Here is a 24,152-nt window from a genome sequence, read left to right on the forward strand (position 1 = left end):
TTCACAGAGCACTGAAAGACCTGAGTCGAAACAAGGCCCCTGGAGTAGACAACATTCCATTAGAACTACTGATGGCCTCGGGAGAGCCAGTCATGACAAAACTCTACTATCTGGTGAGCAAGATGTATGAGACAGGCGAAATACCCACAGACGTCAAGAAGAATATAATAATTCCAATCCCAAAGAAAGCAGGTGTTGACAGATGTGAAAATTACCGAACTATCAGTTTAATAAGTCACAGCTGCAAAATACTAACGCGAATTCTTTACAGACGAATGGAAAAACTGGTAGAAGCGGACCTCGGGGAAGATCAGTTTGGATTCCGTAGAAATGTTGGAACACGTGAGGCAATACTAACCTTACGACTTATCTTAGAAGAAAGATTAAGAAAAGGCAAACCTACGTTTCTAGCATTTGTAGACTTAGAGAAAGCTTTTGACTACGTTAACTGGGATACTCTCTTTCAAATTCTGAAGATGGCAGGGGTAAAATACAAGGAGCGAAAGGCTATTTACAATTTGTACAGAAACCAGATGGCAGTTATAAGAGTCGAGGGGCATGAAAGGGAAGCAGTGGTTGGGAAAGGAGTGAGACAGGGTTGTAGCCTCTCCCCGATGTTATTCAATCTGTATATTGAGCAAGCAGTAAAGGAAACAAAAGAAAAATTCGGAGTAGGTATTAAAATCCATGGAGAAGAAATAAAAACTTTCAGGTTCGCCGATGACATTGTAATTCTGTCAGAGACGGCCAAGAACTTGGAAGAGCAGCTGAACGGAATGGACAGTGACTTGAAAGGAGGATATAAGATGAACATCAACAAAAGCAGAACGAGGATAATGCAATGTAGTCGAATTAAGTCTGGTGATGCTGAGGGAATTAGATTAGGAAATGAGACACTTAAAGTAGTAAAGGAGTTTTGCTATTTGGGGAGCAAAATAACTGATGATGGTCGAAGTAGAGAGGATATAAAATGTAGACTGCCAATGGCAAGGAAAGCGTTTCTGAAGAAGAGAAATTTGTTAACATCGAGTATAGATTTAAGTGTCAGGAAGTCGTTTCTGAAAGTATTTGTATGGAGTGTAGCCATGTATGGAAGTGAAACATGGACGATAACCAGTATGGACAAGAAGAGAATAGAAGCTTTCGAAATGTGGTGCTACAGAAGAATGCTGAAGATTAGATGGGTAGATCACATAACTAATGAGGAGGTATTGAAAAAGATTGGGGAGAAGAGAAGTTTGTGGCACAACTTGACTAGAAGAGGGGATCGGTTGGTAGGACATGTTTTGAGGCATCAAGGGATCACAAATTTAGCATTGGAGGGTAGCATGGAGGGGAAAAATCGTAGAGGGAGACCAAGAGATCAATACACTAAGCAGATTCAGAAGGATGTAGGTTGCAGTAGGTACTGGGAGATGAAGAAGCTTGCACAGGATAGAGTAGCATGGAGAGCTGCATCAAACCAATCTCAGGACTGAAGACCACAACAACAACAACGCTTGGAACTGACACTCACTAGAAGACCATTGTTGTCTCAAAAAAATAAAGAAATAAAAAAAATATGGGCGCAACGATTCCCATCTAATAGTACACCAGGTCTAGAACTATTAACAACCCAGTTCCTTTTTATGAATGAGTTGCAGGTTTTGTGTCTGAGAAATATCAGGTGTTTTATTTACAAACTAACGCATTCAGATCAAAGTTTGCCTCATCAGGCATCGTAAGATTTGTCTGAAATGAGACATTCTGGTCAACTGCGTCCAATAATGTTGTGCAGAAATTACATATACTCACTTTATATCCCGGCCATAACTGTTGACCTACTTGCAGGTTATAAGGACCAAACGTTAAATCCTGTTTCACAATCCTGTTCAGAGACCGACCTGGGATATGTAATGTTCTAGAATGGCCTCGGACAGATCGCTGCCGGCCGGGATGGCCGAGCGGTTCTAGGCGCTACAGTCTGGAACCGTGCGGCTGCTACGGTCGCAGGTTCGAATCCTGCCTCGGGCATGGATGTGTGTGATGTCCTTAGGTAAGTTAGTTTTAAGTAGTTATAAGTTCTAGGGGACTGATGACTTCAGAAGTTAAGTCCCATCGTGCTCAGAGCCATTTGATCCATTTGACAGATCGCTGTATGCTTTCGTTGCTGAGCTGCACGACCACATCGGATATTTTCCGGCGCTGCAACCACTATTTCAGATCCTTGCTTCGCGCTGGCTCCAGAACTCGTCTCACGCCACTGTTTTATTCTGCTGGATATCATCCTTCTGTCTAGAAGACGGAAATAGCGGTCTCTTCCACGACGCGTTCCGCGCTGCACTGTCGCAACGCTTTAAAACAAAAGACCGGGGGCCTCCACTACTGCAATTTACACATACACTGGCTTTGACACTGAAACGAATGACAAAAAAAATGGTTCAAATGGCTCTGAGCACTATGAGACTTAACTTCTGAGGTCATCAGTCCCCTAGAACTTAGAACTACTTAAACCTAACTAACTTAAGGACATCACACACATCCATGCCCGGGGCAGGATTAGAACCTGCGACCGTAGCGGTCGCGCGGTTCCAGCCTGTTGCGTCTAGAACCGCTCGGCCACCCCTGCCGGCAAAGGAATGGCACACCATGTGGTTCCGACTAGATGCAGTAGATGGCGCGAGCACAGCTACATCTTACAGTGAAACTCCCCACCGCAGTCTCCTCAGGTATATTGGTAAGTTGACCCAGTGGATAACCATTCAAAAAGTGAACAAAGATAAAGCTTGAAAACACGGAGAATATGTACTGAACTGTGGGAAAAGGGAAAATAAAAATGGTGAACGGTCCAATCTCGACAAGTGCAACATCGAGGGCGATCGTGGAGCAACGTCGCCATGGAGCAGTGGTCACGGTGCTGGACTGCAAAGGTGACAATTTCTTTTTTTTTTTAAGAACATTATGAACTGTCTGCCCGGTCACTGAAATGCTTGTTTTCTTTCTGTAGTCTTGGTAGTTGTCATACTATACTATGGTTATAGAATATGAGTCATGTGGTAACAATACATTACTGTCGCAAATAAATGTGATGAATTGTGACAGCAGGCGACATACTACATAAACGTCTAACAGAAATGAAAACAACAAATAAACGAGTGTGAACTATGTTACAACACAGAAATTCAAGAGTCAAAACTTAGAAAATGGAACGCAACTTCAAAAACGTTATAAACATGCGTTTTTACAGAGCCCAAATAGACTGTGAAACTGTTGCGCTCATTTGTTGCAGCTTATGTGACAAATTATTATTTTTCATCATTTCCTTGCCGAGTGATCACATTCACATACATGCGAACACCTAAATAGGGCAAGAAAGCGTATCTGTCTCACTCACCAGGTGTACAAATTAGGTACGTCGATAGGAGATTGCTATCAGATGACACATACTGTCATTACTGCGTTGCATGACACACCAGAGATGCTTTCCGGCGAAGGATTCGGTTGACTAGTCGCCTTCTCATCAAACGTTTGCAGTTCTCATTCGAAAGCCACTTCCTGACACACTTACACCTCGTTGTTGCAAACGACCTTACATCACACACAGACACAAATTGAAATTCAGTGAATATCGGGGAGGGGGGGGGGGCGAGTTGTTTGAAACGACGTTGCACCACGACACAGACACAAATTTAAATACAGTGAACAGCGGACGAGCAGGGGGCGCTAGAGAGAAATAGTTGGTATGACTTAGCTTCGAACACGGCTCGCCCGCTTTGCAGTCCAGCACGCTACCACTTAACCACGACGTGGTTAATTTGCATTGCTCCACGTTACACTTCGTGCTTCGACCGTTCACTGTGCCTATTTTACTTTTTTTCCACAGTTCAGTACACTTTCTTACTGTTTCCGTGCTTGATCTGTGTTCAGTTGTTGACGGGCTGTCCGTTGGGCTCTGTTCCCACTAAAACTCTGGGGATGCGACGTGGAGTATCGCTTGTTAGTAAGGCGACCAACTGAAAAACTGTCTATTGTGGGCCATCCTGTACAATAAATTACCACTTAATCATGGCAGGGTCTTAATGTAGAAATTGTGAGATGTAGCTACAACACATGCCTTTGCGATGACAGCTAACTTTTGCGACCCATTCCAATAAAGACCAATCACTACGTGTTAGTTCGATGAAGTTACGTATCCACATTCTGAAAACACCTTTCATTTACCCAGTTGTGATAATTTTCGTTATAGGCTGATGAAAATTAATCGTATTGCTATCTGATTGTGATTCACTACAGTTGTCATCGATGAATAACAATTTAAATTTTGCCCTGTTTTCATCGACCTGTTCGCGAGGGCAAAAACTGCGGTCACGCTGCATTCTAAAGGGGTGCTATCACGTTCAGTGGGGATGCATCTTCACAGTGGCCCTAGAGAAGAGTTGAAACGTCCGAGAGTGTCAACAGTCACAAATGTTATCAAGTGTGTCGTCCTGTTGCTCTTCGCAATGCCAACAGTTTTCGACCGCGGAATGTGTGAGAGTCAACGCACTCGCGAAAGGTATGGTTTCATTGACGCCTCTATGCCACCACCTGAGGCATTTTCGCGTCGATTCTGAACGACGGATGTATCTGAAATGTTTTCCTCGGTCGCCGCGCGGGATTAGCCGAGCGGTCTAGGGCGCTGCAGTCATGGACTGGGCGGCTGGTCCCGCTGGAAGTTCGAGTCCTCCCTCAGGCATGGGTGTGTGTGTTTGTCCTTCGGATAATTTAGGTTACGTAGTGTGTAAGCTTAGGGACTGATGATCTTAGCAGTAAAGTTTCATAAGAATTCACACACATTAAAAAAAATAAAAAAATAATAAAAAAAACATTTTCGTCGGTCACCCGCAAGAAAACCGCGCGATTTGAACGCTGCCCGTCGACGAGGCGTCTAAAGATAGGAGAGAGGGTCTGCTGGAACAGTAGACACATAGGTTGATATCAAATGGCTCTGAGCACTATGGGACTTAACATCTGAGGTCATCAGTCCCCTAGAACTTAGAACTACTTCAGCCTAACTAACCTAAGGACATCACACACATCCATGCTCGAGGCAGGATTCGAACCTGCGACCGTAGCGGTCGCGCGGTTCCAGACTGTAGCGCCTAGAACCGCTCGGCCACTTCGGCCGGCTAGGTTGATATCAATTAGAGTACTTGTTGCCCACAGTTTATTTCTGTACAGAAGCTGTTCGCGTCTTTTGGAACCATATTGTATGACTGTATACGCTTAATAATAAGGTTTGTGGTTTGAGATTAAATGTATCAGCCAGAAAAGGGTAACCACTGGGGTGAAAAACGTACATTAGGACAACTGAGAAGGACGAAATAAAGCAGTTACCTAATTTCGTCTAACAGATAACATCTTACACACTGTGTCGTTTCTTACGTTGTTCTTAGGTACTTACCTGTACCAGTTTTCTGAAATATTGCAGACACACCTCCTCACGGAGTTCTCCATAGTTCGCTGGTGGAATGTTTCACAAATTATCTTAATTAAAGTGGAATACTGCTTCACTGTTGATGCCCGAGGTAAACGCTAGTAAAGCTGTTACAGCGTAGCAGGCGGCTGTGCAGCCTGGGTTTATCAAGGCGTGTTTCCCGGTTTACATAATAACTGTAGAAAGGAATTGTACTAATAAAAACAACGTATTTAACTTAGCGTATTCGGAAAGCGGAGAGCACATCAAACATAAATGTATAGTGAGAGTAGATGACCATAAATAACTTATTTGCATTTATAATTCGATTTCGGTTAACACATTGATGCAGATGTTTGCAACTCTGATTGGTTCAAACAATTCAGTCGCAAATAAATCATTTTTTCCTGGTTGTTATACAAGCTCATTTCAAATGCTATGCGTCCATCAGCTGCTGGTGTTTAAAATGTAAATTTTTTACAGTCCGCTATCAGCGAGCCATTGGGCTCTTGCAAAATACGACTAAGTTATTGTAATTACTGTGTTAATTTTCATGACAATTTCATAAAAAGTATTTAAGTAATAAATGTTAGTTTACTTAAAGATACGTGAAATTCTTATTGTATTAACTGTCGGAATCGTGACCGGATCCTAGGGTGAAAGATCTGCAAGAGAATAATACAATATTGCACAATTCCGGAAGTAAGATATAATGTTTCAGATGCTTCATTCAAGATGTTAACAACTTCATTTTTAACTAAAATCTTTTTAAGTTGTTTTCCTTCGACCACATTTCTTCTATTTTACTAAACCAGATATGTCTATGAAAGCAATGTTCAATTAGCAACATTATCTATATATTTTAAGAAATGTAAAGAATTTTATAATTCGCCCACGAGGTCCCATTCTTCTCCTTGATTTCTCTAGGAGAGATAATGAGCTTACCATTTACGTTCTTTATTGTATACCACTGGTATTCTACGGGTTAGATCAGTTTTTGGAGGCGTATCTAAATGATTCAGACGACAATGTGTTTTATGTTCTTTGAATTGAATAAAGAAACTTTATCCCATCTGATAAATGTAGACAGTACTGCTTTTGCAATTCGCAGTATGTATTTCGCTGGAGGTAAAATAATAACTTTTCCTGCACCTGTATTTGTTTATGATGGAGTAAATGCGAATGATTCCGAAGCTAATATACAATACATGGACACGCACATACGTTTCTAGCTACGACTTGTACCGAAGCATATTAACGTTTCATCGTATTCTTTTTTCCTTTTTGCGGGTGGTTTATTGTGAAGTGAGCGGTTTCCTAACTTGTGATTTGAGGGAGGGGGGGGGGGCGGTAAGTTTTGGCAACGGTATTTCTGAATAAATGTGCCAAAATTTTATATAGTTACCCTTGGTAAATTTTTACCAACAAATTTAACTGTTTTATTTTCTTTCTTTCATGGTAGTTTTTAGTTTGATTTTAAGCTTTAGGTTTAATTTGTAAATCAAATACTCCTAGTAACGATTTTGTGCTATCAATTTCCTAATACCTGTTACGGTTTGTGACTCAAATTCAGCATTTGTCTGAAGTAATTTTAGTATTTAGCTTCGACATGGACGACAATGGAGACGAATCAGAAACTTATTCACACAGGGATTGGGAGGAAACTCAGCCGCTAAAACGTGTTATGCTTACGGATTCTGGCCCTATTAAATACTACTCCACTGTGTTGGAAATATTTCTTGGTGCAGTGATGCAAAGGTACAATCTTGTAGCACGTCTACAGTGCAGTGCACTGCTGTGTGGTTTCTGTTTGATGAAATACTTACGACGTTTCTTACGATATTTAATTGGGCGAATTACGAAGGTACAGTGAAAGGAAAAAAGATAAATGCCAGCCATGTGACCGAGCGGTTCTAGGCGCTTCAAAATGGTTCAAATGGCTCTGAGCACTACGGGACTCAACTGCTGTGGTCATAAGTCCCCTAGAACTTAGAACTACTTAAACCTAACTAACCTAAGGACATCACACACATCCATGCCCGAGGCAGGATTCGAACCTGCGATCGTAGCAGTCGCGCGGTTCCGGACTGCGCGCCTAGAACCGCTAGACCACCGCGGCCGGCGAGGCGCTTCACTCTGTAACCGTACTACCGCTACGGTCGCAGGTTCGACTCCTGCCTCGGGCATGGATGTGTGTGATATCCTTAGGTTAGTTAGGTTTAAGTAGTTCTAAGTTCTAGGGGACTGATGACCTCAGATGTTAAGTCCCATAATGCTCAGAGCCATTCTGAACCATTTGGAGATGAATACAGCTTGTAATAGTAAAAGGTAAACAACATTTAGCTGCTATTAGAGGGTTAGTATTTGATCCTCTGGTTACTGTTCAATGGAAACTAATTTTTGGTAAGTAACGCTCTTGTGCTACTGCTTGTATCACTCCGAGATTTTATGTAGTCTCAAGGTTTAAATATTTGGAAGTTAATTTTCAGTTATCAGAGTATACTGCAGAATCGCTTGAGTTCAATGGGGCGTCAGCTAACAAACGAAACTTCAAAATTTAAAATTAAGACATGACTACGTCACATCTTACACAATAAATTACAATTCAAAAAATGACGGAACCACATTTCCATTCACTGCAATCTGAATAAAGTCACTGTGATATGGTGTAATAAATTACCTGTACGTTTAGACATTTCGAAATTAATGAATATGTATGTGTTACATCGAAAAATAGGGATGTTGTGATTTGCATTTTATCATACGTACCTTTAGGAGGGACATACAGTAAGTAATGCAACACTTTCTTTCTCGGTCAATTTCGATTGAAAAAATGCGGAAGTTTTTGTGGGACATCGCGGAATATTCCTGCTTCAATCCCTATGGTTTCATGAAGTTCCCAAGGGTGGCGTCGCTGTATGTAGCCTTCGAAATGTCGCCCTTAACGGAGTCGTGTTCCAAGCAGGGACCTGTCATAGAGTTTCTTTTGGAGAAAAACTAGAGCATCACAGATATTCACAGGCACTCGCGAAATGTCTATAGGAATATGGCAGCGAACAAAAGCACGCTGAGTCGTTTGGCGAGGCGACTGTCATCATTGCAACCTGGTCGAGCAAACCTATCCGATCTCCCGCACGCAGGGTAGCCGCGCACAGCTGTTATTCCTACAGTGTTGCAACGTGCGGACACTCTCACAAGGTGACAGACGGATCACAATCAAACACCTAGCTACTCAACAGGACGTCTCTCTTGGTAGCCCGAACATATTCATCACCGAGCGAGGTGGCGCAGTGGTTAGCACACTGGACTCGCATTCGGAAGGACGACGTTTCAATGCCGTCTCCGGCCATCCTGATTTAGGTTTTCCGTGATTTCCCTAAATCGTTTCAGGCAAATGCCGGGATGGTTCCTTTGAAAGGGCACGGCCGATTTCCTTCCCAATCCTTCCCTAACCCGAGCTTGCGCTCCGTCTCTAATGACCTCGTTGTCGACGGGACGTTAAACACTAACCACCACCACCACCACCACCACCACATATTCATCAACCACTTGGAGTACTCAAGGGTATGTGCTGGCTGTGTTCGTCGCCACCTAGCATAACAGCATAAACAGCAACGAAGGCCCATCTTTGCGGAGTTTCTTGGGCGTTACGAGGCCGCTCGTGACAATCTTTTATCGAACGTCGTCACAAGTGATGAAGCATGGGTTCGCCATTTCGAATTTGGGCGAATTACGAAGGTACAGTGAAAGGAAAAAAGATAAATGCCAGCCATGTGACCGAGCGGTTCCAGGCGCTTCACTCTGTAACCGTACGACCGCTACGACAGTCCATGGAGTGGTGCTACACCGCCTCTCCTCTGAACAAAACGTTCAAAGCCACACCCTGAGCCGGTGAAGTCATGGCGACGGTGTTCTCGGACTCTGAAGGGGTTGTTCTGTTTGATAACTTCCCTCATGGTGCAACCATCAACTCAGAGGTGTATTGTGTGCTACCGTCAGGAAATTGAAGAAAAGACTTCGGCGTGTTCGTCGTCACAAAAATGGAAACGAACTTCTCCTTCTCCATGACAATGGAAGGCCTCACACAAGTCTGCGCACCCGAGTGGAGCTGACAAAACGTCACTGGACTGTTCTTCCTCATTCATCCTATAGCCCATACCTCCCACCTTCCATTTGTTTGGTTCAATCTCGTATATCATTCATGCCGGTGTCCGTGATTTTGCGAGCAAACAGGACTGCCTGGCAAGCTTTCAACCAAATATTCAAATCTGCATTTCATTGGTGCAAAGGGGCATTTTATGAAAGTGCACTCGTTCTTTTCGGACCAAAATATCTCTGACTTACTATAGCGTAAAAGGACACAGAATTTGAAGGGAGGAAAGAAGCCGTCGTGCGCCATCTCATATAAACAAACAATTTCTAAAAGAAACTGTGACTACCGTAAGTATGCCCTCCCAGCTAGCCGCGCGGTCTAACGCGCTGCTTCCCGAGCGGGAAGCCGTGCCGGTCCCCAGCACGAATCCGCCCGGCGGATTTGTGTCGAGGTCCGGTGTGCCGGCCAGCCTGTGGATGGTTTTTCAGGCGTTTTCCATCTGCCTCGGCGAATGCGGGCTGTTTCCCCTTATTCTGCCTCAGTTACACGATGTCGGCAATTGCTGCGCAAACACTCTCTCCACGTACGCAAACTCCGTAATTACTCTATCACTCAAACACTCGTCTGGTATGAGACGTCCATGGGGGTGGGAGGGGGGGGGGGGCACTGGGGTCCGAGCCGCACAATAACGTTGGATTCGGTGAGGGGCGGCTGTGGGGTGGGTGGACTGCTGTGGCCTGTTGTGGGGTTGTGGACCACTGCGGGCTACGGCGGGACGAAGCCACTCCGCGTTTCTAGGTCCCCGGTTCAATACACAATACACACACCTTAAGTATACTATCGACACAGTTTCATCTCTGGATTTCGCATCCAGTGATAAGAGTGTCGTAGGTACGACTATAAAACTTGAGAACATGCGTCAATTGTACTTTAACATAGTAGCTTACTGCGAGTCAATATTTTCACGAAAACATTTTGTTCTTACAGTTATTGCTGCTGTGTTTATTACCTTTCTGTACTACGACACTATTATTTTCTTTTTGTTCCATTGTTTCACTACTTTACTATTAAACTTTGCAGACTGTTTCAAAATCTACTTCCGATCCCTTATAATTGTTCGATTACCAATATAAATATCTTTCTTTTTTGGGGATGGGTGAAAGCGGCCTAGGTAAAGACATAGAATGTATGGCGGCGAAGAGGTAGACGATGCCCCATAAATTACTCGACTCTGTCACCATTTCCTCCAGAGAAAGTCTTGGGAGCCGCGTCATCAAATTATCGTCACAGACGCTACGTTTACTGCTGTGCATCATCGCCCTGTCGAACTTTTGCGAAATCACTCACCTTTGAGAGGCATTCGCTCATCTCGTGACCTTGTATCGAAGCACTTCACACACGTTAATTAATGCAGCTACAACGTACCGTGTAGCGAAAATTTAAAATAATTTCCATTGTCTTTGACCAGTTTGTTTCGCGTCTGCATGTCTTTCTCTATCCCCTATATTCTGGGGTTTACTTCTTTGCGCAATAGACATATCTCTGAAACAGAAAATAGTAAAATCATAGAGAAAGACCATATTGATAGCCAAATCTGTAAAAACAACAAAATCTTTTGAGCGAAGAAAATTTCAGTGCCTTCATATTAAACTATCATTTAGAGCAATTACAGACAACTCGTAAAAAGAACTGTGGAATTTAATAACGAGGAATAAACAAGGCAATGAAACGAAATTTTGTAAAAAAGCACACTCGCTCACTCCTTTTCAAAGCCTCAGCAAGAAGTGTTGTCTATTCTGGTGTCAAGAGAAATACGCAGAAGTGATGAGAGTAGATTAAGAGCTAATGACATTAACTATGTACTGTATGCAGAACATCAAGTAAAGTGGTCCAGAAAAAGAAGTGGAGAGATCTCAGATGATCTTGGGATCCAACGAATACGAGAGAAATCATATCAGGAAAAAAAGGTGTGTCACAACATGACAATCTGAGGAAATTGCAGCCCCAACGGTATCAATAATGGTATGCCTGTGGAGGACGTGGAACGAAAACTTTAATTTTAAACAGTGGCTTGTCCGCTTAGGGCTATTATGTGTCAAAATGATGATCATGTTGCAACATCAGTGGTGAAATGATTAGGCTACAAATGCGGACTAAAAAAAGAAAACAACACGCAACTGGGACTGTGAGTTTTACTAATTTTTCACTAACTGAAAAGACTTTTTTACAACTGGAAAGATATTTCGCAGCTCAAATGATTTAATGAATGACGTGTTAAATTCTTTTTCGCATTCACTCATATTTTTTATTTTTGTAAGCGAAAGCCTGTGTGATTCGAGGCGAATCCGTAACGAAACCTTTACAACTCCCTGATCACATTTATTTCCGTATAGAATGAGCGCCCGCCGTTGCCCGGTTTCAAACAGGCTAATGGCTTCGCCTGTGGCAGGCAGACAATTTCCCGAGGCATTACTCGGCTGTAAGTTTTTGTTGCGCATCAGCAGCGAAAGGCGCGGTTTAGCAATTCAAAGGAAAGGGCTCCTCCCCGCTGCAGGAGGAAAAAGGACGCTAAAGTACTGATGCTGAATTCACAGACCCGGTCCACCACTGCCCTCTTTCGTTTGTTTTTCTTTCGGATGAGCGAGGAAACTACATTCCGCCCCTTACGCTGTTCTGTCTGTCTTTTCATTTTTAAATATATATCTACACATTTCTGTTGCACACAAAGCAGTGAATCTAAATTACGATATTTGAATTCCTGCGTTCAGCACGTCCATACATCGCTATTCTCCACATACAATACAAAATTCACTTTGAATGTAATCATTTCGTGTTCCGGAGAAAGCATCGTATCCACTGATATTAAATAGTTATTTATTTACATACAATCTTTTGAAAATAACGCATTTCGTCTTCGTAAAGGATGTTTTAGGAACATTTGGTGTGATACGCTTCAGCAAATGTAGAAATACAGAATGTTTAACTTAAAGGAAACCACTCTTTCAGTAACTTCCTGGCAGATTAAAACTATGTCCCGGACCGAGACTCGAACTCGGGACCTTTGCCTTCCTCGGGCAAGTGCTCTACCAACTGAGCTACCGAAGCACGACTCACGCCCCGTCCTCACAGCTTTTCTTCTGCCAGTACCTCGTCTCCTACCTTCCAAACTTTATAGAAACTCTTCTGCGAATCTTGCAGAACTAGCATTCCTCAAAGAAAGTATATTGCGGAGACATGGCTTAGCCACAGCCTGGGGGATGTTTCCAGAATGATATTTTCACTCTGCAGAGGAGTGGGCGCCGATATGAAACTTCCTGACAGATTAAAACCCTGTGCCGGACGGAGACTCGAACTCGGGACCTTTGCCTTTCGCGGGCAAGTGCTCTACATCTTCAGGACTTCCTACGGTAGAACTGTTATTTACTACTTAACGTTCTTTAAAAGCACTGAAAGCATTCCTGTAGGAAGAACTGTCATTGGTCCACAATTTTATGAAAATCGCGAATGCTCGTATGAAATGATCTGCCTTTGGTGAATAAGAAAGTCTTCTGCGGCCACGATCCATCGATTGGTATTTTATTTTGTTTCGCAACGGCCACTTTCGACAAAATCGTGCTGTTAACGTCGAATCTTCGGAAAATTATCATTAACATGCCATCACTACAATGAGATCACTTTCCACTCAACCGAATATCCGATGGTAGCAGCAATATTCTGTCGAAACTGGTGATAGTGAAATAAAAGAAAATACCATGCCATCTTGGCTGCACAAGATTTTCTTGAATTCATTGGACCTAAAAATTATTTGATTATCATTGCAGTAAATTTTGGATGCAATGGAAATCATACAGCCAACCAGTTGCAAGTGCAACGTTTATTCAAACTTCTGCCTAGGTTTTGACAGATATAAACCTGTCTTGTTCAGGAAAAGTAAAAACACCTAAAAATAGAATAAATCATACATTGAGGCCAATATGCAACAAAAAGAAACATCACAATTTACATACAATAAAATAAACTTCCGTGTTACACATTGTGCGAAAAGAGAACCGAAGGTATAAGGCTTAGTGAACAGTACAAACGATTCATATAAAATCTAAGGCTACGTGCATCATTCACACAAACAGAAATGACAGGCTAGCTGGAAACTTACACCAAGGTGGCGCTCACTTAAGAAGCGGCGCCAGCCACAAAAGACACCTGACGTATTAATAGAATGTCATTAAAATAACATTACTGAAAAAGTAAAATAACAAAACTTAGCAAATTTTACTTGACGCAGAGTCTGCTTACCATAAGATTTGCATACCCTTGTCAGTAAGTAACCAGTGACTCAAACGAGTTGCTTTTCGTTCTTGATGTACGAGTACAATCATAAGTTTGTTCTATTTTACTGTAACACAGATGCTTATGAAGTTCCTGATGATACGATTTTCTGAACCGGAGTATTTTAAAGATGGCAAGTGGTTGTTTAAATAAGTGAATGGTTGCCTTTCACTGTCAATCCGCCTTCGTGACCATGATAGCCTGTTACTGATAGTTCCAGTATCGAGAGTACCTTGTTCGAATCCTAATGCTGGGAGAAATGGGTATCGTCTTCAAGAGGAAGAGACGTGGCAGCGTGCAGTTCTCTACACAAAACGCTCGGTTAAGTGACATAATTGACCAATTAACTGCCGGCCGGAGTGGCCGAGCGGTTATAGGCGCTAGTCTGGAACCGCGCGACCGCTACGGTCACAGGTTCGTATCCTGCCTCGGGCATGGATGTGTGTGATGTCCTTAGGTTAGTTAGGTTTAAGTAGTTCTAAGTCCTAGGGGACTGATGACCTCAGAAGTTAAGTCCCATAGTGCTCAGAGCCATTTGAACCAGTTTTTGAACCAATTAACTTTTTTATATTTAGTTGACGAAGGGTTGCTGAGAGCGCAGCTGAAAAATTTTGAATATGTCTAACCATCTTTACTTACAATACATACATCATTATTTGCTTGGACCACAATCTGTTCGAAATGAATAGTTTTGAAGTGGACACCATCGAGAGTTAACCATGTGCAAAAGGAAAAGTCAGGCATACAAATTTACATGAGGGACCCCTTTGTTGAAAACTCGTACGAATCATCTAGATCCACTACAACATCACGATGTGAACATGTGTTTGTAATAAATACTATGAACTATAATACTATATATTCACAGTAAATAATGCTAAGTAAATGCAGCAACACGTTTCCATACTCTGTGCCATGTGTGAACACCGCTCTAACATCAATACATTCCTAACACTAATATGTGGTTGAAAATCTGAAATATTCTCTTCACCATTAGTAACACGTCAAAGTTGTTTAGGAAGGGTAATGCACCGAACGTTTACCCCATGATCTGCCTTACATTCAACCCATTTTACCCAAATTTACCTGATACCAACGATACCGAGCCACATTGAGGCAAGTGAGTCTTTACCCTGGAGACTTCGTACATGTTTGATGAGAGATCTCGGTGCTTCCAAACAGAGACCCTTGGAAAACAGCGCAAGGAAGAAATACGATTGAGTTATTATACTGAGAGGTGTGTTTGAAAAACCGTAATGGTACTTGCCATATTGTGTATCGATTCCACGGTCATTCTTCTCGCTTCACGGCGTTCAAAATAAGACGTGGTGGTGAAGCTTTCCGGGGCGCAAAGCACTCAGCTTTTGACAATATGGCCCGCCAGGCTGTCGGTTCGTCATTTATCTCCCGTGCAGCAAAATCAAATAGCCTGCCGGGCGGCGGCCATTACCCCTTTTTTGTGGGCGAGTATCCTTTATCAATCGCTTCGGCACGTTATATGAGACGCTCAGCGTTCGCCATCCATCTACGGGATGAGGCACTTCTTGCTTGTCGCGGCCGGATAAATGGATTGCCGCGGCCGGCTCCGGGGAAAATGATTGCCCAGATGCGCGCGAGGAGGATTACCGGGAAACGATCAACGGAGATCTCACAAATATCTCCCCAAAGGCTTGTGAGGCGCGGGCTGTTCGCAGAGTTCGATCAGTGTTAATGTCCCTCGGATATGCACTTTCTATGGGGGTGGATTTACGGTATTAGTTGTGTTGATGAGAGAGCGCTGGCTCTATTGACCCAATGTGGGATATACCAGCCACAGATGTACTGACAATACAGGAGACTTAAACTGGTAATTTTGAGATCGTTAATCAACGACTGGCGATGAAAATTTAATGTTGTACGACGTGCTGAAGGATAAGTTCACGTGACGAACGTGTTTGTATCCGACTTGTATATCATAACTAAAAGTTGCCTGCCAAACCGATGTTGTAACACAGATCTCAAATAATAATTGGTGGCTTTTGTGTTATGGGCATTAGGCCCTAGTCCAAGCCCTCTTTCTCTGCACAACGTTTCGTATTCCAATGCTGGAGACGTCATCGGAGGCTATACAGACTCAAACGGCAGTTTCAAACTCGTACAATCTCGGCAAACATAACTGTTTATACATATCCATGTAACAGTCGGATATGTAAAAATATTTCACCTTACTGAACTTGTTTGAGACATAGTCCGAACTGCAGAACAGCCGCAAGTGACTATCATAGCATCGGATAGATAAATCTGTTATAATGATATATTTTTTTATGCGTGGCTTGTTTGGGAGACTATTGATCCATAATCGGGTACCACAAATTATATGGTATTCTTAAGTCACGGGAGTCCGCATGCGGGTTTTAAGCGACCGTGAGCACGTATATTCGGTGCATAGTGTACAATATTTCATATAATGTTAGTTTTCTCCTGACATGCCGATATAATATCACATGCATGTTCTTGGCCTACATATTTATTATGTGACATAAATTACTGTACGCATGGTCGATATTCTTTGAAGTGCAGCGTATAATATAGGAACGTATCAACATAGTTTTGCCGAAATTGGTAATCTGAATAAATTCTCTACTAAACCGATTTTGGCATTTTGAAGTTTGTTAGTTCTATTTTCATATCAAACTAGATCACACCAGGAGTGGAATAATGTCAAGAATATGGAATATGGAAAGTGCTCGGTGAGAGGCAATCACACCCAGAATATAAACAACATGTGAAAGCGACGAGGCCAAAAAACTTGGAACGCAGTGTTCATTTCCGTAAATGAATTTCATTGCAGTTCACTGATGGAGAAGAAAAGCCTTCTTGCTAAAAAATGTCAGCTGCTTACGTCAATACAAAAATTAGATGTTTAGTATCTACCATTAATTATCTCAACGTATCAGTTGTAGGACTCCCTGCTGCTTGTGTTGTTCTGACTCTAAATTTCCAAGGATCAATAAAACAAACCCGTTAAAGAGGACAGACGCCACTCATGTATGAGACGAAATGTAAAGTCAGCGGTAACGGTGCTGCAAGAAATGTATCACCATTTTATGGATTTTAAGAACACATCCGTGCTGACCAGAGCATGTAAACACTGGTGTGCAAAACTTGGACACTAGAGTAGCTTTCGCATAATGTGTCACTGACAAGTGACGTATCTCTACGAAACCTATACCATACATAGAAAGAAGCTGTACAGTATAATACAGAAGTTAACTGAAAGATATCCGCAATGAGGCGACCAGAAATATGACTTCTGTGATCACAACGGACGACGGTGCATACTCTACAACTTATTTCCATACTGATTAAGGATCGTAAGGCGTTCTTGAAGAAGGGCGTCCCATTCGTCTCTCAGTGCAGTTGACAGCTGCAAAATTGTCGTTCGCGTATGTGGAAGTGCTACAGTAAGTTTCCCCAAAGCGTTCCACACCCGCTCAATGAGGTTTAGGCCGGGTAAATTGGCAGGCCAGACCATTCGCCGAATGTCCTCTCGTTTCAGGGGGGTGCAGTTCCATGTGGTCCCACATTTTCATAAATAAAAATGAAGTTAGGGCCGAATGCATTCCTAAAAAGACGCACATGGGAAGGTGTACAGTGTCAAAAACACTTTGACCAGTAAGTATATCGTCTTCAACGATTCTGAGGTCAGTACCCCCACCCGAAATTATTCTCCCCACACCGAAACACCTGGATTACCAAAACGATCATGTTCGACGGTGTTCCTGTGTTTGTTACGCCGTATGAGGATACGTCAAGAGTCAGTACTCAGACTGATTTGTCCTCATCTGAGAAGAGCATTCGACCCCACTCCTAGTTGGTCCAGTCCCTACGCTCTTGGCACCATCGCAGACGATGCAACGAACTGGTCGTCGGGTAAAGTGCAGTCACCGTACCATTGTGGATTGTGTGTATGTATGCCTATGAGTCACGTTAAGTGAATCTGCAGTTGCACGACGTGGGTCCCTTCTTGTCCTTCTCCTATTCTTCCGGCAGCAATGTCTGTGATTCGGAACGCTCCTCACGCACGTGAAGCAACGCTGTGAGCAATACCAAACACCTGGGCTACATTCGTCACCTATTGTACTTCTTCCAGTTTCCCGGTGACTCTTCCCCAACTGAAGTCGGAGTAATGTTTTTACAGGCCATGTTGTAACGAGGAACACCACTACATGGCACTGTAACTGCTCGCTGTTGACAGACATTGACTTCTTCCGTTCCTTCAACCCCCTCATGTTCCGGGGCCAGCGCTATAGTGACGGTGATCTCTCGCCATGTGACGCCCAACTTCCTGTGCACGACTGGGAGACTTGTGTTAACATGCTCCAGACTCTCACTGATTTTAACCGAGTAGTTAATACGTTATGTTACTTGCTCTATCTCGTCCTTAACTTTTGCTGAGTGTATTTATAGAAGTACACGAAGCAATCGAAGTATCAAAGACTCAGCATGATTTCAACGGAGATGACAGCTGTAGCTTCCGTCTTCGTGGATACCCGCTATCATGGAAGTAAACACCCAGCCACCCCGGGCGAGGACCAGGAAAGGACGGAGGTAGCACAACAATAGTTTGGTTTCCCCTCTCTTTCAGTATGTGCTTCCAGTATTTACCCAGTTACGGCGGCACGTGAGTATTAGCCTGAAGATGTTTAGATAGTATTTGCACTTCTGCGGAAAAGGCGAGGGAAAATAGCCTTTTATTAATGAACGAGAGGTGTGTCTTTCGACACAAGTCAGCCATCCATGGACACCAATGGAATCCTGAAGAATATCTTACAAAGTGATCGAAACGTCGAGTAGTGTAGAAGTTTGAAGAGAAATATGACGCCGTCTAAAGACTGAGAAGGTTTAGTCATTAATTTTATGAGTGTGTGTCAGCGTTTCTTGTTAGAAGCCATCAGTCCTAAGCCTGTTAAGACGGGCCAACTAATTTTACCGTCCTCGTGATATGGAACAAAATTTCATGACTTGAAACAGAAGAACGTGAATTCGCTGCCTGAATAATAAGAGTCAAAAACGCAGACGAGAGTCACACGTTAAATGCACTATTTTACAACCGTCTGATCTTTCCTGGCGTACGCTACGGTAGCAGGTTAGAATCCTGCCTCGGGAATGGATGTGTGTGATGTCCTTAGGTTAGTTAGGTTTAATTAGTTCTGCGTTCTAGGGGACTGATGACCTCAGAAGTTAAGTAAGTCCCATAGTGCTCAGAGCCATTTGAACGATTTTTTTTTCCTGGCATATATACCCATCAGCGTATTCATACTCTTAATACGCTCCTGGAAATTGAAATAAGAACACCGTGAATTCATTGTCCCAGGAAGGGGAAACTTTATTGACACATTCCTGGGGTCAGATACATCACATGATCACACTGACAGAACCACAGGCACATAGACACAGGCAACAGAGCATGCACAATGTCGGCACTAGTACAGTATATATCCACCTTTCGCAGCAATGCAGGCTGCTATTCTCCCATGGTGACGATCGTAGAGATGCTGGATGTAGTCCTGTGGAACGGCTTGCCATGCCATTTCCACCTGGCGCCTCAGTTGGACCAGCGTTCGTGCTGGACGTGCAGACCGCGTGAGACGACGCTTCATCCAGTCCCAAACATGTTCAATGGGGGACAGATCCGGAGATCTTGCTGGCCAGGGTAGTTGACTTACACCTTCTAGAGCACGTTGGGTGGCACGGGATACATGCGGACGTGCATTGTCCTGTTGGAACAGCAAGTTCCCTTGCCGGTCTAGGAATGGTAGAACGATGGGTTCGATGACGGTTTGGATGTACCGTGCACTATTCAGTGTCCCCTCGACGATCACCAGTGGTGTACGGCCAGTGTAGGAGATCGCTCCCCACACCATGATGCCGGGTGTTGGCCCTGTGTGCCTCGGTCGTATGCAGTCCTGATTGTGGCGCTCACCTGCACGGCGCCAAACACGCATACGACCATCATTGGCACCAAGGCAGAAGCGACTCTCATCGCTGAAGACGACACGTCTCCATTCGTCCCTCCATTCACGCCTGTCGCGACACCACTGGAGGCGGGCTGCACGATGTTGGGGCGTGAGCGGAAGACGGCCTAACGGTGTGCGGGACCGTAGACCAGCTTCATGGAGACGGTTGCGAATGGTCCTCGCCGATACCCCAGGAGCAACAGTGTCCCTAATTTGTTGGGAATTGGCGGTGCGGTCCCCTACGGCTCTGCGTAGGATCCTACGGTCTTGGCGTGCATCCGTGCGTCGCTGCGGTCCGGTCCCAGGTCGACGGGCACGTGCACCTTCCGCCGACCACTGGCGACAACATCGATGTACTGTGGAGACCTCACGCCCCACGTGTTGAGCAATTCGGCGGTACGTCCACCCGGCCTCCCGCATGCCCACTATACGCCCTCGCTCAAAGTCCGTCAACTGCACATACGGTTCACGTCCACGCTGTCGCGGCATGCTACCAGTGTTAAAGACTGCGATGGAGCTCTGTATGCCACGGCAAACTGGCTGACACTGACGGCGGCGGTGCACAAATGCTGCGCAGCTAGCGCCATTCGACGGCCAACACCGCGGTTCCTGGTGTGTCCGCTGTGCCGTGCGTGTGATCATTGCTTGTACAGCCCTCTCGCAGTGTCCGGAGCAAGTATGGTGGGTCTGACACACCGGTGTCAATGTGTTCTTTTTTCCATTTCCAGGAGTGTATAAACTGCCGCTCTCTATTTTTAATTCCTCCTTCCTCTTCCCTTTTATATTTCCTGTTTACGTGGCTCTATCGGTATCCATTACTTTTTACATTTCAGCCATGATGACAGCGCCATCTAGCAACACTCACTCTGGACGGAAAGTACTGCGTGCAGTGCGTGTCAGTTCGACTAAATGGACTGGCAGCATTAGCATTTCATGAGCGCTTCCATCAGGTACCATTGTGTTGCGTGCGACGTTACTCAGGTTTTTCATGCGATCTCGCACCCGTGTTTTATACCTCTAGAGACAACTTTTATCAGTTCATGCATCAGCGACAAAACCACTGTTCAGCAGACATGGGTTTAATCAGTGCTTCCTAACGCAAGTAATCAACAAAAATTCGTATTTCTCGAATTTGTAGGAACCAGTATTAAATCAATCCTAAACATATTTTTCTGTGATACGTGTCAAATTTTGTTCTTTTGTATCTGTGATGCAACAACTACAAACGTACGAGAAATATTGGTCTAGTTAGTAAAACCGTGTTTGCATTATCAACTCCAACCACTCCTCACCAATGCACCGGCCTGGATGAACGCAGACAGGTGAGGTACACGCATTCCGTTCCAAGCGCAAGGGGATGGTGGCAGGAGGGACATCCGGACACCGTCTACAGCTAACATTGGCAAGTTCAGTAATTACCTTTCCGACTTCGTAAACACACTGAAAAAAGACGAGGAACAATAAGAAGAATAAACCACTCTTCAATAACAGCATCATACTGTGCCATATGAACATATGAACTCATATGCCACAGGACACTGGGGATATATTATGATCATCTTACATAAGGAAAATTCTGGATATAGAATTTAGAATTTCTCCTTTCATTTCCGCATCTTTTCTAGTGGTTTAAGTGGTACTGGAAACTTTGTGAAGAGAGTACTTCTCTCGATCGAGTGATGCACTGGATTTTACTGTGGAATCCGATTAAGAGTACTTGAAAGATCATTAGAAACTTACAAGAGCACACAGAACAATAGGTTTGTAAATCTAGAGTTGAAATGACCTTGAAATAGAAGTAACTGAGCCATCGTAGTGTGCATTTAAGACATAATCTTTCACGTTCATCGTAAATGATTGTTGTCAAATACTTTTACGAAAGCATTCCTCGCACTCCTTGTTAAAGATAAAAGTTTTCATTTCCGTAGCTACATTTTGTACGAAAATCTGTGAAAGTTAAATGTTGGTTACTGCAATAATTTACAAACTTAACGCCTTAACGTTGTAGTTTTTGTATCTACACTGGCTGTTAGTTCAGATCCCTTCAGTGTGGAACTGCGCTGCTGCTACGGTCGCAGTTTCGAATCCTGCTTCGGGCATGGATTGTGTGATGTCCTTAGGTTAGTTAAGTTTAAGTAGTTCTAAGTCTAGGGGACTGATGACCTAAGATGTTAATTCCCATAGTGCTTACAGCCATTTTTTGAAGTTCAGATCTTTGTGTACGATGTGATTCCACTCTTCTTTCACCTACATATTAAATGAATGACTTTTTTGTTACTGGCGTCTATAACTGATCCTGACCCACATTACGAATCTGATAGACATTTGTCAAAAGTGTTGTGTGGATATGAGAGCAATGGTCCGACATTCAGCACCGAGTGAAGCAATGTAGAGCTTGATTCACTTACAAAAGAAGATAGTACAGAGTGGAATACCCACGGCTAGCATACTCTCACTAGTTCAGAACACTGTGATTTGGTAGAGTTACTGGTAGAAAGAATAAAGAGGAAGCAGCTAATTATAGAAGTCGTAAGTTAAGTTGTCATTTGAAAATTATCCTATCGGTCTGGACTGACGCACACAACGTGTTTGCATCGACTTCTGGTCCGTCGGAAATAGTTAATGCTGTCGTCACACTGCAGTGCTGTACTATGCGTGGAGAAGTAGGACGTGTATCTCCTAGCCTTACAATGACCGTTGAACTGCCGTTATAAACCACTTGCAGGGAAAAATAAGGTTTATCGTGACCTCAAAACTGTGGAGGGAATTCAAATTTTCCACTGTAAGGAGCTTAGTTCCAAACGTGAAAAAAGCAGGAAACGTTTTTGGCACCGACTGAGGACTGCATTTCTAATCTTTGTAATTCTAGTCTGGCATTACATCTCTTAGCCACTGAGCCAGCGAACGAAAGATATTCTCTGTGTTTTGTGCTCCACGATTTTCTTGATATTTCTATGCCAAAATATTAGACTTTGGCCGTAGGAGCCCGTTTGTCATTCCCACACGCATTGGGCGCATTCCTGGTTCCTACACTACACGAAAATTGCAAAAAACTCACTATTATATAGAAGTTATAATTGAACACTTCCTCGAAACAAATATCACGTTACTGCAAATACAGTGTCAGTCACATTAATGTGAGCATTTGCCAAAAAAAGGAAAAACAACATTTTGAAGCTTGCATCTCTGCGAGATGGGTAGGAAGAGAGTCAGTGATGTTCTGAAGGGTACCGACATATCCGACAGTTTGTGGAGTCATGAAGACTCCACTGTCGGGACCAGCAATGCTAGGTTTCTCAGTTGAGGAGATACGGTGAGAACGACCCGAACGCAGCGGCCTCACAGACCCCCGTCTGTGTAAACCCGGGGTAAGGGGAGTACGGTAAACTCATCTAGGTGCTTTCGAACTACACACGTACACTGCGAGTTGAGTGACACGTCGTATTGTCCTGGTGGTTGGTGCTATCGTCCCGAGAAAAAAACAAATTTCATGTAGGGGTGGACATAGTCGACGAGGAGATACTATATATATGCTTGTGTTGATCCACTGTGCTTTCCAGAATAACGAGATCACCCGGGGTTGTTTTTGTTGTGGTCTTCAGTCCTCAGACTGGTTTGATGCAGCTCTCCACGCTACGCTATCCTGTGCGAGCTTCTTCACCTCCCAGTACCTACTGCAACCTACATATTTCTGAATCTGCTTAGTGTATTCATCTCTTGGTCTCGCTCTACGATTTTTACCCTCCAATACTAAATTTGGTGATCCCTTGATGCCTCAGAACATGTCCTACCAACCGATCCCTTCTTCTGGTCAAGTTGTGCCACAAACTCCTCTTCTCCCCAATTCTATTCAATACCTCCTCATTCGTTATGTGATCTACCCATCTAATCAAATGGTTCAAATGGCTCTGAGCACTATGAGACTCAACTGCTGTGGTTATCAGTCCCCTAGAACTTAGAACTACTTAAACCTAACTAACCTAAGGACATCACACACATCCATGCCCGAGGCAGGATTCGAACCTGCGACCGTAGCAGTCGCACGGTTCCGGACTGCGCGCCTAGAACCGCGAGACCACCGCGGCCGGCCACCCATCTAATCTTCAGCATACTTCTGTAGCACCACATTTCGAAAGCTTCTATTCTCGTCTTGTCCAAGCTATTTATCGTCCATGTCTGACTTCCATACTTGGCTACACTCCATACAAATACTTTCAAAAACGACTTCCTGACACTTAATTCTATACTCGATGTTAACAAATTTCTCTTCTTCAGAAGCTTTTTCCTTGCCATTGCCAGT

The 24,152-nt window shown here is 43.7% G+C and overlaps 1 non-coding gene across 1 annotated transcript; it reads right to left on the reverse strand.

The window, feature by feature from the left end:
- Window positions 1–12,557: 12,557 nt before the first annotated feature.
- On the reverse strand, window positions 12,558–12,632 carry Trnap-agg (transfer RNA proline (anticodon AGG)). The gene has a single exon. It is a non-coding gene; the product is annotated as a tRNA-Pro (tRNA).
- Between the last annotated feature and the right edge of the window lie 11,520 nt (window positions 12,633–24,152).

The sequence above is a fragment of the Schistocerca nitens genome, chromosome 7 (genome assembly GCF_023898315.1).
Source record: "Schistocerca nitens isolate TAMUIC-IGC-003100 chromosome 7, iqSchNite1.1, whole genome shotgun sequence".
Taxonomy (NCBI): domain Eukaryota; kingdom Metazoa; phylum Arthropoda; class Insecta; order Orthoptera; family Acrididae; genus Schistocerca; species Schistocerca nitens.